Below are 18,685 nucleotides of genomic sequence, written 5' to 3'. Positions count from 1 at the left end.
GATCAGGGGAAAAAGTTGAAAATGTGTCAAAAATATTCCAGATAAATGAATCATGACGACCCCATACAGCCACACAGGCTCAGTAATATTGCACACATAAAAACACAGCCCAGAACCAGAGGCCCCTTCTATCAATAATGGATCCATGCCTTGCCTCGTATATCAGGAAATATGTGTACTGACAGAGCAATGCGAAAAACTCACTGAACACAGCTACTCCACATACAAGCCTGGGAAAAAACAACAGTGAAAAACACATCCAAACCACAGCAAACTACAAGCCACACTGGATGTAAACTGAACGTACTACAGTATGTGGTCCTTGTTTTGGAGGTTGGTAAATGCATGTTACACTACATCAAGCTGCATGTCCTTTGACGGGTGACGCATCATTTATATAATCAACAAGAAAATCAGCCATTCACCCGTTCCCCCTTACTAAGCCTCTGCCATGTAATGTAGTCAGTGTACATTGAGAGACTAACCTCATCAACAAATCAGTTCAGTCAAGAGCAAACCTGCTGTGGGGACAAGAAGGAAGGAAACTGAGTGCTGTCCTATCCCTCAGCTGTCCTAGTTATCATGCTCTCTCTCAGTCTGTCGGTCTCTGTGGTTCTCTCTCTTACACTTCCTTCACTTCACAAGCTTCCCCTATGAAAGGACCTGTCATCTCTACAGTACACCTCCTTCCAACTTTATGTCCTCCTCTCCCTTCCCTTCCCTTACTCTTCCTCCCTTCATCCCTCTCTCTCTCGCTCCCTTCCCTTACTCTTCCTCCCTTCATCCCTCTCTCCCTTCCCTTCCCCTACTCTTCCTCCATTCATCCCCCTCTCTCTCGCTCCCTTCCCTTACTCTTCCTCTCTTCATCCCTCTCTCTCGCTCTCTCTCTCTCTCTCTCTCTCTCCTCCTTCTCCTTCTCCTTCTCTCTCTCTGCTCTGGGTTGGTGAGATTTCACTTGTTTTACCTCGTCTTTCTTCCCTGGAACATGTCCTCGGTGACAGTGTCCCCGTCTCTCCCCTGCATCCTCTTGGAGTGATAGAGAGGTTCCGAAACCCCCAAAAGCACAGCAAGCCTTCCTCTCACAACTAGGGAGAGGGAGAGGGAGCATCAGGGCTGTGCCTCCTCTTCTCCACAGAGGGGATATCAAACATTCTCAGGCTATATTCCTCAGCCTCAGTTCTCTCACGGTGGAGGAAGAAAAAAAGAAAGCCCCCTCTTTTATGTCTTAAACTTCTGTTGCATTTCAGACAGGTCTTAGGAGTAGGTGTGCTGCTGCTGCTACTGCTGCCGAGAGGGACGAGGAATACAAATGTTGGACGCCTTTGACTGGGGGGGGGGGGGAACAGGGGATTGTTGTGGGGGGGCATTAGGTTGTTTCTTGTGAGCTCTTTTGACAAGGACAGCGGAGGAGGCACCGAAAGAGGCCTGTGGGTTGAGCTGAATGAACTCCAGAGCCAGTGAAGGTGCTGACACAAGTCACTCTTTCATTACAGTATAATACTGCCTAATAGATCTCCTGTTTAAAAAAAATTATACTTTTAACATTGCCAGCGTGGGCCATCCTTTAATAAGCCAATGTAAATTAGCTGTGTAACTGACCACATTATTGAGTTTTTGAAGAAAGGTATTTTATAATCATACCATCTACAGCGTATTGATTACGCCTTGAAGTACTCGTTGGGTTTTTAAAACACCAGCATATTGTGCTGGGGGCTATAAATCGTGTGTGTGTGTGTGTGTGTGTGTGCGTGTGCGTGTGCGTGTGTGTGTGTGTGTGCGCGCAGGCAAGGTGCGGGGTGTGAGTTGGGATGCGTAGTCTTTATTTAAGGCATGTTGGCTGGTCATAGAGCACATTGCTCTGCCTGCAGTCTCTATATTTATAGAATAAATCAGCTCGGTACACAAAGATGAAATAGTGTTTTAATGTGAAACCCGACACATGCTGTAGTAGTTTAATGACTCCCTCACAGTGCTGACTCACTGCTTTCGTCCATTTCCACGTTGGAGCATGTCTATTTCTCTGTTCTAAAACTATACGAGAACCATAAATGTGTATAGGGGGGAAAATAACATGTTTTTCATATGACATTTACCGAACGCGACATGCAAATGATATGGCTTGTCTTTTGTTTAAACCCTGCTATCACACTGTAGAGTGGCTACCTCACACACAGTATATAAATACATAAGTACATTAGGTTATTTATAGTCACACCCAAGGACATTATCTGCAGGGATATGTTTTATATCATCTACTGTATCACATTAGCATAATTATGGGGGGAGAAATAGCGTTTCCTTTAATGGGTTTATGAAGGGTAATGGGTTTAATTTACACAGACGGGAACACTCGCTCGTTGACTGCCTGCCTGCGTGCCTTGCCTGATGCTGGTAAATAAAATAATAAAACATTTTTCTTTTTTCTTTTTAGGGGCACTGAAGAAGCTAATATCAGGGGTATAACAGTATAATTAGCAGCCTGGCTGGCTGGAGTCTTCCAGGTTCCAGGTTGGTATTTTCTTAATGGGCTTTTCCCGAAACACCCTCCACCTGTGCCGTCTTAATGACTGCTTCAGTGAACCTGCTGGAGCCCAAACACCGGCTTGGAGAGTACATCTACCATCTGAGATGCTGCTATTTGAGCTAGCTCGTATGGTGCTGTAGCCAAGACTCATGCGGGCGGTAGGCATCTAGCTAAATGTCAAACTCTGTCACCAAGCTTAAAACGCTTTCCTTCGAAAATGAGACGTTGTCCGGCTTATTAGTTACAGTATTTCTCACACATTTTTACATCTGTGCTGTGCGGTATTTACTATGAGGTGTGACACGGGGTTTGTTTGCGTTCGTGTGACATTGAGTTAATGATGAATTAGACTGTGGTGTGTCTCCCTGAATGTCAGTTTCCTCCAGGGACAGAGAGGCATAGCGAGCTTCCTATAGAACAGTCAGGGAATGCTTCTCGGTTATCTATCATGTCTGTAGGCTTGAAGCAAATGCTAGAAGACAGGGCGTTGAAGAGAAAGTTTCCCATATAGTTTTTAAACTAGACCTGTTCATTATTCAATACAACTACACAGGGCTACAACACAACACAAATAATCTAACTGTACATTAAATACTTTTACAGATTTCCATTGCATAGCTCAGCTGAGCAGATCAGGTTTTGTTATGTTCCCAGTAAATCTGTTTATTATGTGAAATTCACTCAATAAATTCCGCTGCCCTTTCAAACCCTTTCCCCCAGCAAAGAGGGCGTCTAAAATGTCACCATGAAACACTCCCAGAATATTTGCAGAATTCTTTGATAAACAGGGTCCGGGAAGGAATAAATAATTCAAATCATAAACATTGTACCACCCCGGAAACCGATTTATAGCTTCTTATATGATATACACTGAGTGTAAAAAAACATTAGGAACATCTGCTCTTTCCATGACATAGACTGACCAGGTAATCCAGGTGAAAGCTATTATACCTTATTGATGTCACCAGTTAAATCCACTTCAATCAGTGTAGATGAAGGGGAGAAGATGGGTTAAAGACAGATATTTTAAGCCTTCAGATAATTGAGACATGGATTGTTTATGTGTGCCATTCAGAGGGTTAATGGGCAAGACTAAAGATTTAAGTGTCTTTGAATGGGTTATGGTAGTAGTAGGTGCCAGGCATACCGGTTTGAATGTGTCAAGAACTGCAACGGTGCTGGTGTTTTCATGCTCAACAGTTTCCCATGTGTTTCAAGAATGGTCCACCACGTAAAGGACATCCGGCCAACTTGACACAGCTGTGGGAAGCATTGGAGTCGACACGATCCAGCATCCCTGTGGAATGCTTTCAACACCTTGTAGAGTCCATGCACAACAAATTGAGGCTGTTCTGAGGGCTAAAGGGTGTGCATCTCAATATAAGGAAGGTTTTGTACACTGTGTACATTTTGTTACGCCATGGCAGTAGGGGAGAGTGGGGTATTTTGAGCTAGTTTTTATATTCAGCATCACAGTGTCAAGGGAAATGAAGTATTCTTTCTAACAAAGATTTCTACATATATTTCAGGATGTTGTGTATCCCTGGAAATAATCAGAATTAATGTAAACATAACAGTTTTGAAAACATAACTTGTCTAAAAAAGTCACACAACTTACCACAGATATGGGTAACATATCTGTGACACTGTGACAGTGGGTGATGGTGATGGTAGGTCAAAGTTTAATTCATGGAATGGGGGTGTGGTATGTTGTATATCTTAAATGTATGCCTATATTCAGCTATAGATCTCTCTGTTCCACATCACTTACCCTTCCATTTCTTGGCCAGTTGTCTGGGACAGGGATGTTGTTTTGATGCGTCAATTCGTACAGAAGTTGTCTGCATTTAAAGCCCATGAAACTGGACCACGAGCTTCTTCATTTGTTAAGCCAGCTCAGACTCCATGTCCTCAGATAAGACCTTGTTTACCTCTGCTACTCTATCATAGCCTCTCTTTCGCACAGGTACATGTTCGTTGTCTTTTTAATGTCAAAATACCTCTTGTCATTCAGTCTATTTATCCATCCATCGCTGCTGCTCGATTGGACTTCTTCCCTTCTCTCACTTCCTTGGCTGCTCTTTCAAGAACCTCATGGTGCTTGCCTACGGAGCTGTGAGGGGAACGGCACCGCAGTACCTCCAGGCTCTGATCAGGCCCTACACCCAAGCAAGGGCACTGCGTTCATCCACCTCTGGCCTGCTCGCCTCCCTACCACTGAGGAAGTACAGTTCCCGCTCAGCCCAGTCAAAACTGTTCGCTGCTCTGGCCTCCCAATGGTGGAACAAACTCCCTCACGACGCCAGGACAGCGGAGTCAATCACCACCTTCCGGAGACACCTGAAACCCCACCTCTTCAAGGAATACCTAGGATAGGATAAGTAATCCTTCTCACCCCCCTTAATGATTTAGATGCACTATTGTAAAGTGGCTGTTCCACTGGATGTCAGAAGGTGAATTCACCAATGTGTAAGTCACTCTGGATAAGAGCGTCTGCTAAATGACTTAAATGTAATGTAAAATGTAAATGTTTGTATACACGGGGCGTGATGGAGTCTGCTCTATAACAATAGAAATGGAGTTCATATGCATGACACATTGCAAAGATACTATGCATATTATGCATAAAGCTGGTAGTAAATGTAATCATAATATGTATGGGGTATGGTGGCCGTTGTCTTAACCTGTGTGTTAGCCCACACAGCTACAATGATGCACTTTCATGCTAGGTTAAGAACCTTATATTGTAGCTTATAGAGACAACAACTGATGTATAGAACAACCTTAAAATGATCTAGATACAGGCATCATAAAACCTATAATACAATACATTAATTTGACTTTGTGAAAATCTGTGTTTTGGACCTTCACAGACTCCACAGATTACCAGTCGAAAGTTTTAGAACACCTACTCACTCAAGGGTTTTTCTTTTTCTTTATTTTTTACTCTTTTCTACATTGTAGGATAATAGTGAAGACATCAAAACTGTAAAATAACATATATCGAATCATGCGGTAACCAAAAAAGTGTTAAACAAATCAAAATATATGGTCAAAACCAAAGTCACATTGTCAAAACTCTTCACAGTCAGCGAAACAGAAGTGTATGTGGACCAAACTGGGAGTCATTTTTCATTGTTTTCACACAAAATGCATTATATGACCACATTCTCCGAAATCCACAAACTCTTTTCTCATTCATACTCCACCACCTGCAAAACTATATATTTGCAGCACGTTTTCAAATGCTAACACACTGTTTCCAAAACTGTTACAAACACATTCAAAACAGAATGATGAAAAATGTTGTGCATTTCTGCAGTAACCAGATTGAAACATATAGAAAATCTCAGAAGACTATTTCATCATTCCAAACGCAGCTGATTGCAATTTCAGCCTGAAGCCTACCCAAGTGTCCTGTTTTTAGTCTCGTTACCAAACAGACAAAAGAGGGCGGCTTTGGAATGATTTAGTTCGGAAACCTGGCTCAAGGAAGACAGGTTGGTGGGGAAAGAAGAGTGTCAGGGAGAGGGAGAATGTGTGGAGGACAAAGGAGAGGAAGACCAAGAGCGGTGGTCTCTGATGAGATAAGGGCCACAATTATTGACCATGTTGTAAACCATGGTCTGTCTTTGAGAGAGGCAACCAAGTCTGCAACCAAATCTGCAGCGTTCAACAGTTGCATCAATAGTATGAATTTTCCGGCAAAACAACAGGTGAGATGTGCATCCTTCAATGATAATTGAACTTCATATTACAGTACAATACAGTATGTTCACATTTTTACATGTACTGACATTTTGAAATATATTGATTGTTTTGTGTTTATCAGTAGGATCCAAAGGTTGCCTCCCACAGGAGGGAGAGGCAGAATATTATCAGATACGCAGGAAATTGCCATTGTTGACATGGTAATTGGCAACAATGCAATAAAACTGTGGGGAATTCGGGACAGAGTGCTGGCAGACAATATCCCTTTTGGGAATGTGAATACGGTCAGCACAACGAAAATTGCCAGAGTCCTAGAGAAAAATAAAAAAAGGATGAAGCACTGTACCCTTTGGGAGAAATGGTGAACGTGTGAAAGAACTCCGGTATCAATATGTCCAGGTAAGATGTCTGTTCAATAACCAGACAGGGTACATACACAACTAAGCATAATGTAAAGTACTGTAAATCTGTGGCTTTACTCTATTTTAGAGAGTAATGGAGATGGAAGCCAGGCAAACTGCACATACATCCATCTTTGTGGATGAAGCTGGATTCAACCTGGCAAAAACACACCCCAGGGGAAGAAATGTGATTGGACAGAGAGCAACCCTGATGTCCCTGGACAGAGAGCAACCCTGGATGTCCCAGGCCAGAGAGGAGCTAACATCACAATGTATGTAGCACTGTCCAATGATGGTTTGCTGTTACACAAACCACTCATTGGCCCCTACAATACAGAGGCTCATTTATTTTCTGGATGACCTGCGTAATGGACTTGTGCCAGCGGAGGAGAGAGGGGCCAGAAACTCCCCTACCTTCGTTGTTGTGTGGGATAATGCAGCATTCCACCACTCTGCTGCAGTCAGGCTGGTTTGCTGCACATCCCAGGATGTCAGTACTATTCCTGCCTCCATACTCCCTCTTCCTAAACCATAGAGGAGTTTCTCTCTGCGTGGAGGTGGAAGGTTTATGACCACCATCCACATGACCAGACACTCCTCCTGAAGACTGCCAGGGTTAGATTAGACATTCCAGAAGATACTTTCCAAGATGCATCGGCAGAGAAGACATAAGATGTAATGTTGATGAGAACTTGTGGCCAAATGCAGGAGAGAGGGAGAACTAGAACCCTCACAGTACTGTGCAGTATGAGTGATTATATTATACATGTTGATGAGAACTAGAACCCTCACAGTACTGTACAGTATGAGTGATTATACTATACATGTTGATGAGAACTAGAACCCTCACAGTACTGTGCAGTATGAGTGATTATACTATACATGTTGATGAGAACAAGAACCCTCACAGTACTGTGCAGTATGAGTGATTATACTATACATGTTGATGAGAACGAGAACCCTCACAGTACTCTACAGTATGAGTGATTATACTATACATGTTGATGAGAACTAGAACCCACACAGTACTGTACAGTATAAGTGATTATACTATACATGTTGATGAGAACGAGAACCCTCACAGTACTCTACAGTATGAGTGATTATACTATACATGTTGATGAGAACTAGAACCCACACAGTACTGTACAGTATAAGTGATTATACTATACATGTTGATGAGAACTAGAACCCTCACAGTACTGTACAGTATAAGTGATTATACTATACATGTTGATGAGAACTAGAACCCTCACAGTACTGTACAGTATAAGTGATTATACTATACATGTTGATGAGAACTAGAACCCTCACAGTACTGTGCAGTATGAGTATTATACTATACATGTTGATGAGAACGTGAACCCTCACAGTACTCTACAGTATAAGTGATTATACTATACATGTTCATGAGAACTAGAACCCTCACAGTACTGTACAGTATACGTGATTATACTATACATGTTGATGAGAACTAGAACCCTCACAGTACTGTGCAGTATGAGTGATTATACTATACATGTTGATGAGAACTAGAACCCTCACAGTACTGTATGAGTGATTATACTATACATGTTGATGAGAACTAGGACCCGCACAGTACTGTATGAGTGATTATACTATACATGTTGATGAGAACTAGAACCCTCACAGTACTGTACAGTATACGTGATTATACTATACATGTTGATGAGAACTAGAACCCTCACAGTACTGTGCAGTATGAGTGATTATACTATACATGTTGATGAGAACTAGAACCCTCACAGTACTGTATGAGTGATTATACTATACATGTTGATGAGAACTAGGACCCGCACAGTACTGTACAGTATGAGTGATTATACTATACATGTTGATGAGAACTAGAACCCTCACAGTACTGTGCAGTATGAGTATTATACTATACATGTTGATGAGAACTAGAACCCTCACAGTACTGTACAGTATGAGTGATTATACTATACATGTTGATGAGAACGAGAACCCTCACAGTACTGTACAGTATAAGTGATTATACTATACATGTTGATGAGAACTAGAACCCTCACAGTACTGTATGAGTGATTATACTATACATGTTGATGAGAACTAGAACCCTCACAGTACTGTATGAGTGATTATACTATACATGTTGATGAGAACTAGGACCCGCACAGTACTGTATGAGTGATTATACTAGACATGTTGATGAGAACTAGAACCCTCACAGTACTGTACGAGTGATTATACTATACATATTGATGAGAACTAGAACCCTCACAGTACTGTGCAGTATGAGTTTTTTATTTTAACTTTATTTAACTAGGCAAGTCAGTTAAGAACAAATTCTTATTTTCAATGACGGCCTAGGAACAGTGGGTTAACTGCCTGTTCAGGGGCATAACGACAGATTTGTACCTTGTACCTTGTCAGCTCGGGGATTTGAACTTGCAACCTTTCAGTTACTAGTCCAACGTCTAACCACTATACCCTGCCCCATGTTGATGAGAACTAGAACCCTCACAGTACTGTGCAGTATGAATGATTTTACTATACATGTTGATGAGAACTAGGACCCTCACAGTACTGTACAGTATGAGTGATTATACTATACATGTTGATGAGAACTAGAACCCTCACAGTACTGTGCAGTATGAATGATTATACTATACATGTTGATGAGAACAAGAACCCTCACAGTACTGTGCAGTATGAGTGATTATACTATACATGTTGATGAGAACTAGAACCCTCACAGTACTGTACAGTATGAGTATTATACTATACATGTTGATGAGAACGAGAACCCTCACAGTACTCTACAGTATGAGTGATTATACTATACATGTTGATGAGAACTAGAACCCACACAGTACTGTACAGTATAAGAGATTATACTATACATGTTGATGAGAACTAGAACCCTCACAGTACTGTACAGTATGAGTGATTATACTATACATGTTGATGAGAACTAGAACCCTCACAGTACTGTACAGTATGAGTGATTATACTATACATGTTGATGAGAACTAGAACCCTCACAGTACTGTACAGTATAAGTGATTATACTATACATGTTGATGAGAACTAGAACCCTCACAGTACTGTGCAGTATGAGTGATTATACTATACATGTTGATGAGAACTAGAACCCTCACAGTACTGTACAGTATAAGTGATTATACTATACATGTTGATGAGAACTAGAACTCATACTGCACAGTACTGTGACAGTTCAGTATAGTGATTATACTATACATGTTGATGAGAATAGAACCCTCACAGTACTGTACAGTACTGTGAGGGTTCTAGTTCTCATCAACATGTCTGATGAGAATCACTCACAGTACTGTACGGGTATAGTGATTATACTATACATGTTGATGAGAACAAGAACCCTCACAGTACTGTGCAGTATGAGTGATTATACTATACATGTTGATGAGAACTAGAATCACTCAGTACTGTACAGTACTGTGATTATACTATGAGAACTAGAAACATGTTGATGATCACTAGGACCTGCACAGTACTGTATGAGTGATTATACTAGACATGTTGATGAGAACGAGAACCCTCACAGTACTCTACAGTATGAGTGATTATACTATACATGTTGATGAGAACTAGAACCCACACAGTACTGTACAGTATAAGAGATTATACTATACATGTTGATGAGAACTAGAACCCTCACAGTACTGTGCAGTATGAGTGATTATACTATACATGTTGATGAGAACGAGAACCCTCACAGTACTCTACAGTATGAGTGATTATACTATACATGTTGATGAGAACTAGAACAACACTCACAGTACTGTACAGTATAAGTGATTATACTATACATGTTGATGAGAACTAGAACCCTCACAGTACTGTATGAGTGATTATACTATACATGTTGATGAGAACTAGGACCCGCACAGTACTGTATGAGTGATTATACTATACATGTTGATGAGAACTAGAACTCATACTGCACAGTACTGTGAGGGTTCTAGTTCTCATCAATATGTATAGTATAATCACTCATTCTGTACAGTACTGTGAGGGTTCTAGTGATTATCAACATGTTGATAGTATAATCACTCATACAGTACTGTGCGGGTATAGTGATTATACTATACATGTTGATGAGAACAAGAACCCTCACAGTACTGTGCAGTATGAGTGATTATATTATTGATGAGAACTAGTTCTCATCAACTGTGTATGAGTGATTAACACTCATACTGCACAGTACTGTGAGAGGATTATACTATACATGTATGTATAAACTAGACCTGCACAGTACTGTATGAGTGATTATACTAGACATGTTGATGAGAACGAGAACCCTCACAGTACTCTACAGTATGAGTGATTATACTATACATGTTGATGAGAACTAGAACCCACACAGTACTGTACAGTATAAGAGATTATACTATACATGTTGATGAGAACTAGAACCCTCACAGTACTGTGCAGTATGAGTGATTATACTATACATGTTGATGAGAACTAGAACCCTCACAGTACTCTACAGTATGAGTGATTATACTATACATGTTGATGAGAACTAGAACAACCCTCACAGTACTGTACAGTATAAGTGATTATACTATACATGTTGATGAGAACTAGAACCCTCACAGTACTGTGCAGTATGAGTATTGTACTATGCATGTTGATGAGAACTAGAACCCTCACAGTACTGTACAGTATAAGTGATTATACTATACATGTTGATGAGAACTAGAACTCATACTGCACAGTACTGTGAGGGTAGTTCTCATCAATATGTATACATGTGATAATCACACATACTGTACAGTACTGTGAGGGTTCTATACATGTTGATGAGAACATGAATAATCACTCATACAGTACTGTACAGGTCCTAGTGATTATACTATACATGTTGATGAGAACAAGAACCCTCACAGTACTGTGCATTATGAGTGATTATATTATTCTCGTTCTCATCAACATGTATAGTATAATCACTCATACTGCACAGTACTGTGAGGGTTCTTGTTCTCATCAACATGTATAGTATAATCACTAGGACCTGCACAGTACTGTATGAGTGATTATACTAGACATGTTGATGAGAACTAGAACCCTCACAGTACTGTGCAGTATGAGTATTGTACTATGCATGTTGATGAGAACTAGAACCCTCACAGTGCTGTACAGTATAAGTGATTATACTATACATGTTGATGAGAACTAGAACTCATACTGCACAGTACTGTGAGGGTTCTAGTTCTCATCAATATGTATAGTATAATCACTATACTATACATACTGTGAGGGTTCTAGTTCTCATCAACATGTCTAGTATAATCACTCATACAGTACTGTGCGGGTATAGTGATTATACTATACATGTTGATGAGAACAAGAACCCTCACAGTACTGTGCAGTATGAGTGATTATATATTCATGTTGATGAGAACTCATCAACATGTATAGTATAATCACTCATACTGCACAGTACTGTGAGGGTTCTTGTTCTCATCAACATGTATAGTATAATCACTAGGACCTGCACAGTACTGTATGAGTGATTATACTAGACATGTTGATGAGAACGAGAACCCTCACAGTACTCTACAGTATGAGTGATTATACTATACATGTTGATGAGAACTAGAACCCACACAGTACTGTACAGTATAAGAGATTATACTATACATGTTGATGAGAACTAGAACCCTCACAGTACTGTGCAGTATGAGTGATTATACTATACATGTTGATGAGAACGAGAACCCTCACAGTACTCTACAGTATGAGTGATTATACTATACATGTTGATGAGAACTAGAACAACCCTCACAGTACTGTACAGTATAAGTGATTATACTATACATGTTGATGAGAACTAGAACCCTCACAGTACTGTGCAGTATGAGTATTGTACTATGCATGTTGATGAGAACTAGAACCCTCACAGTGCTGTACAGTATAAGTGATTATACTATACATGTTGATGAGAACTAGAACTCATACTGCACAGTACTGTGAGGGTTATCTAGTTGATCTCATCAATATGTATAGTATAATTATACTGTACAGTATGAGGGTTCTAGTTCTCATCAACATGTCTAGTATAATCACTCATACAGTACTGTGCGGGTCCTAGTGATTATACTATACATGTTGATGAGAACAAGAACCCTCACAGTACTGTGCAGTATGAGTGATTATATTATTCTCGTTCTCATCAACATGTATAGTATAATCACTCATACTGCACAGTACTGTGAGGGTTCTTGTTCTCATCAACATGTATAGTATAATCACTAGGACCTGCACAGTACTGTATGAGTGATTATACTAGACATGTTGATGAGAACGAGAACCCTCACAGTACTCTACAGTATGAGTGATTATACTATACATGTTGATGAGAACTAGAACCCACACAGTACTGTACAGTATAAGAGATTATACTATACATGTTGATGAGAACTAGAACCCTCACAGTACTGTGCAGTATGAGTGATTATACTATACATGTTGATGAGAACTAGAACCCTCACAGTACTCTACAGTATGAGTGATTATACTATACATGTTGATGAGAACTAGAACAACCCTCACAGTACTGTACAGTATAAGTGATTATACTATACATGTTGATGAGAACTAGAACCCTCACAGTACTGTGCAGTATGAGTATTGTACTATGCATGTTGATGAGAACTAGAACCCTCACAGTGCTGTACAGTATAAGTGATTATACTATACATGTTGATGAGAACTAGAACTCATACTGCACAGTACTGTGAGGGTTCTAGTTCTCATCAATATGTATAGTATAATCACTCATACTGTACAGTACTGTGAGGGTTCTAGTTCTCATCAACATGTCTAGTATAATCACTCATACAGTACTGTGTGGGTCCTAGTGATTATACTATACATGTTGATGAGAACAAGAACCCTCACAGTACTGTGCATTATGAGTGATTATATTATTACATTCTCATCAACATGTATAGTATAATCACTCATACTGCACAGTACTGTGAGGGTTCTTGTTCTCATCAACATGTATAGTATAATCACTGATGGACCTGCACAGTACTGTATGAGTGATTATACTAGACATGTTGATGAGAACTAGAACCCTCACAGTACTGTGCAGTATGAGTATTGTACTATGCATGTTGATGAGAACTAGAACCCTCACAGTGCTGTACAGTATAAGTGATTATACTATACATGTTGATGAGAACTAGAACTCATACTGCACAGTACTGTGAGGGTTCTAGTTCTCATCAATATGTATAGTATAATCATTATACTATACATACTGATGAGGGTTACTGTACAGTATAGTTTCATCAACATGTTGATGAGTATAATCACTCACAGTACTGTGCGGGTATAGTGATTATACTATACATGTTGATGAGAACAAGAACCCTCACAGTACTGTGCAGTATGAGTGATTATATTTTACATGTTGATCATCAACATGTATGTATAATCACTCATACTGCACAGTACTGTGAGGGTTCTTGTTCTCATCAACATGTATAGTATAATCACTAGGACCTCACAGCACAGTACTGTATGAGTGATTATACTAGACATGTTGATGAGAACGAGAACCCTCACAGTACTCTACAGTATGAGTGATTATACTATACATGTTGATGAGAACTAGAACCCACACAGTACTGTACAGTATAAGAGATTATACTATACATGTTGATGAGTACTAGAACCCTCACAGTACTGTGCAGTATGAGTGATTATACTATACATGTTGATGAGAACTAGAACCCTCACAGTACTGTGCAGTATGAGTATTGTACTATGCATGTTGATGAGAACTAGAACCCTCACAGTGCTGTACAGTATAAGTGATTATACTATACATGTTGATGAGAACTAGAACTCATACTGCACAGTACATGTTGATGGGAACTAGAACCTCATCAATATGTATGAGTATATCACATGTTGATGAGAACTAGTACAGTACTGTAGGGTTGAGTGATTCATCAACATGTTGATGAGAATAATCACTCATACAGTACTGTGTGTGGGTCCTGAGTGATTATACTATACATGTTGATGAGAACTAGAACCCTCACAGTACTGTGCAGTATGAGTGATTATATATTTTTGATTCTCATCAGTACATGTATAGTGATTATAATCACTCAGAACTGCACAGTACTGTGAGGGATTATTCTCATCAACATGTATAGTATAATCACTAGGACCTGCACAGTACTGTATGAGTGATTATACTAGACATGTTGATGAGAACGAGAACCCTCACAGTACTCTACAGTATGAGTGATTATACTATACATGTTGATGAGAACTAGAACCCACACAGTACTCTACAGTATAAGAGATTATACTATACATGTTGATGAGAACTAGAACCCTCACAGTACTGTGCAGTATGAGTGATTATACTATACATGTTGATGAGAACTAGAACCCTCACAGTACTGTGCAGTATGAGTATTGTACTATGCATGTTGATGAGAACTAGAACCCTCACAGTGCTGTACAGTATAAGTGATTATACTATACATGTTGATGAGAACTAGAACTCATACTGCACAGTACTGTGATGGTTCTAGTTCTCATCAATATGTATAGTATAATCACTCATACTGTACAGTACTGTGAGGGTTCTAGTTCTCATCAACATGTCTAGTATAATCACTCATACAGTACTGTGTGGGTCCTAGTGATTATACTATACATGTTGATGAGAACAAGAACCCTCACAGTACTGTGCATTATGAGTGATTATATTATTCTCGTTCTCATCAACATGTATAGTATAATCACTCATACTGCACAGTACTGTGAGGGTTCTTGTTCTCATCAACATGTATAGTATAATCACTAGGACCTGCACAGTACTGTATGAGTGATTATACTAGACATGTTGATGAGAACTAGAACCCTCACAGTACTGTGCAGTATGAGTTTTTTATTTTAACTTTATTTAACTAGGCAAGTCAGTTAAGAACAAATTCTTATTTTCAATGACGGCCTAGGAACAGTGGGTTAACTGCCTGTTCAGGGGCATAACGACAGATTTGTACCTTATACCTTGTCAGCTCGGGGATTTGAACTTGCAACCTTTCGGTTACTAGTCCAACGCTCTAACCACTAGGCTACCCTGCCCCATGTTGATGAGAACTAGAACCCTCACAGTACTGTGCAGTATGAATGATTTTACTATACATGTTGATGAGAACTAGGACCCTCACAGTACTGTACAGTATGAGTGATTATACTATACATGTTGATGAGAACTAGAACCCTCACAGTACTGTGCAGTATGAGTGATTATACTATACATGTTGATGAGAACTAGAACCCTCACAGTACTGTACAGTATGAGTGATTATACTATACATGTTGATGAGAACTAGAACCCTCACAGTACTGTGCAGTATGAATGATTATACTATACATGTTGATGAGAACAAGAACCCTCACAGTACTGTGCAGTATGAGTGATTATACTATACATGTTGATGAGAACTAGGACCCTCACAGTACTGTACAGTATGAGTGATTATACTATACATGTTGATGAGAACTAGAACCCTCACAGTACTGTGCAGTATGAGTGATTATACTATACATGTTGATGAGAACAAGAACCCTCACAGTACTGTGCAGTATGAGTGATTATACTATACATGTTGATGAGAACTAGAACCCTCACAGTACTGTACAGTATGAGTGATTAAACTATACATGTTGATGAGAACTAGAACCCTCACAGTACTGTGCAGTATGAATGATTTTACTATACATGTTGATGAAAACTAGGACCCTCACAGTGCTGTACAGTATGAGTGATTATACTATACATGTTGATGAGAACTAGAACCCTCACAGTACTGTGCAGTATGAATGATTTTACTATACATGTTGATGAAAACTAGGACGCTCACAGTGCTGTACAGTATGAGTGATTATACTATACATGTTGATGAGAACTAGAACCAACACAGTACTGTACAGTATAAGTGATTATACTATACATGTTGATGAGAACTAGAACCCTCACAGTACTGTACAGTATAAGTGATTATACTATACATGTTGATGAGAACTAGAACCCTCACAGTACTGTGCAGTATGAGTGATTATACTATACATGTTGATGAGAACTAGAACCCTCACAGTACTGTGCAGTATGAGTATTATACTATACATGTTGATGAGAACGAGAACCCTCACAGTACTCTACAGTATGAGTGATTATACTATACATGTTGATGAGAACTAGAACCCACACAGTACTGTACAGTATAAGAGATTATACTATACATGTTGATGAGAACTAGAACCCTCACAGTACTGTGCAGTATGAGTGATTATACTATACATGTTGATGAGAACGAGAACCCTCACAGTACTCTACAGTATGAGTGATTATACTATACATGTTGATGAGAACTAGAACCCTCACAGTACTGTATGAGTGATTATACTATACATGTTGATGAGAACTAGGAACCGCACAGTACTGTATGAGTGATTATACTAGACATGTTGATGAGAACTAGAACCCTCACAGTACTGTGCAGTATGAGTATTATACTATACATGTTGATGAGAACTAGAACCCTCACAGTACTGTACAGTATGAGTGATTATACTATACATGTTGATGAGAACGAGAACCCTCACAGTACTCTACAGCATAAGTGATTATACTATACATGTTGATGAGAACTAGAACCCTCACAGTGCTGTACAGTATAAGTGATTATACTATACATGTTGATGAGAACTAGAACCCTCACAGTACTGTGCAGTATGAGTATTATACTATACATGTTGATGAGAACTAGAACTCTCACAGTACTGTACGAGTGATTATACAATACATGTTGATGAGAACTAGAACCCTCACAGTACTGTATGAGTGATTATACTATACATGTTGATGAGAACTAGAACCCTCACTGTACTGTACAGTATAAGAGATTATACTATACATGTTGATGAGAACTAGAACCCTCACAGTACTGTGCAGTATGAGTGATTATACTATACATGTTGATGAGAACGAGAACCCTCACAGTACTCTACAGTATGAGTGATTATACTATACATGTTGATGAGAACTAGAACCCTCACAGTACTGTATGAGTGATTATACTATACATGTTGATGAGAACTAGGAACCGCACAGTACTGTATGAGTGATTATACTAGACATGTTGATGAGAACTAGAACCCTCACAGTACTGTACAGTATGAGTGATTATACTACACATGTTGATGAGAACTAGAACCCTCACAGTACTGTGCAGTATGAGTATTATACTATACATGTTGATGAGAACTAGAACCCTCACAGTACTGTGCAGTATGAGTGATTATACTATACATGTTGATGAGAACGAGAACCTCACAGTACTCTACAGTATAAGTGATTATACTATACATGTTGATGAGAACTAGAACCCTCACAGTGCTGTACAGTATAAGTGATTATACTATACATGTTGATGAGAACTAGAACCCTCACAGTACTGTGCAGTATGAGTATTATACTATACATGTTGATGAGAACTAGAACTCTCACAGTACTGTACGAGTGATTATACTATACATGTTGATGAGAACTAGAACCCTCACAGTATGAGTTTTTTATTTTAACTTTATTTAACTAGGCAAGTCAGTTAAGAACAAATTCTTATTTTCAATGACGGCCTAGGAACAGTGGGTTAACTGCCTGTTCCGGGGCATAACGACAGATTTGTACCTTGTCAGCTCGGGGATTTGAACTTGCAACGTTTCGGTTACTAGTCCAACGCTCTAACCACTAGGCTACCCTGCCCCATGTTGATGAGAACTAGAACCCTCACAGTACTGTGCAGTATGAATGATTTTACTATACATGTTGATGAGAACTAGGACCCTCACAGTACTGTACAGTATGAGTGATTATACTATACATGTTGATGAGAACAAGAACCCTCACAGTACTGTACAGTATGAGTGATTATACTATACATGTTGATGAGAACTAGAACCCTCACAGTACTGTGCAGTATGA

This window comes from Oncorhynchus masou, chromosome 27, assembly GCF_036934945.1.
Source record: "Oncorhynchus masou masou isolate Uvic2021 chromosome 27, UVic_Omas_1.1, whole genome shotgun sequence".
NCBI classification, from domain to species: Eukaryota; Metazoa; Chordata; class Actinopteri; order Salmoniformes; family Salmonidae; genus Oncorhynchus; species Oncorhynchus masou.
This window is presented reverse-complemented; position numbering follows the sequence as displayed.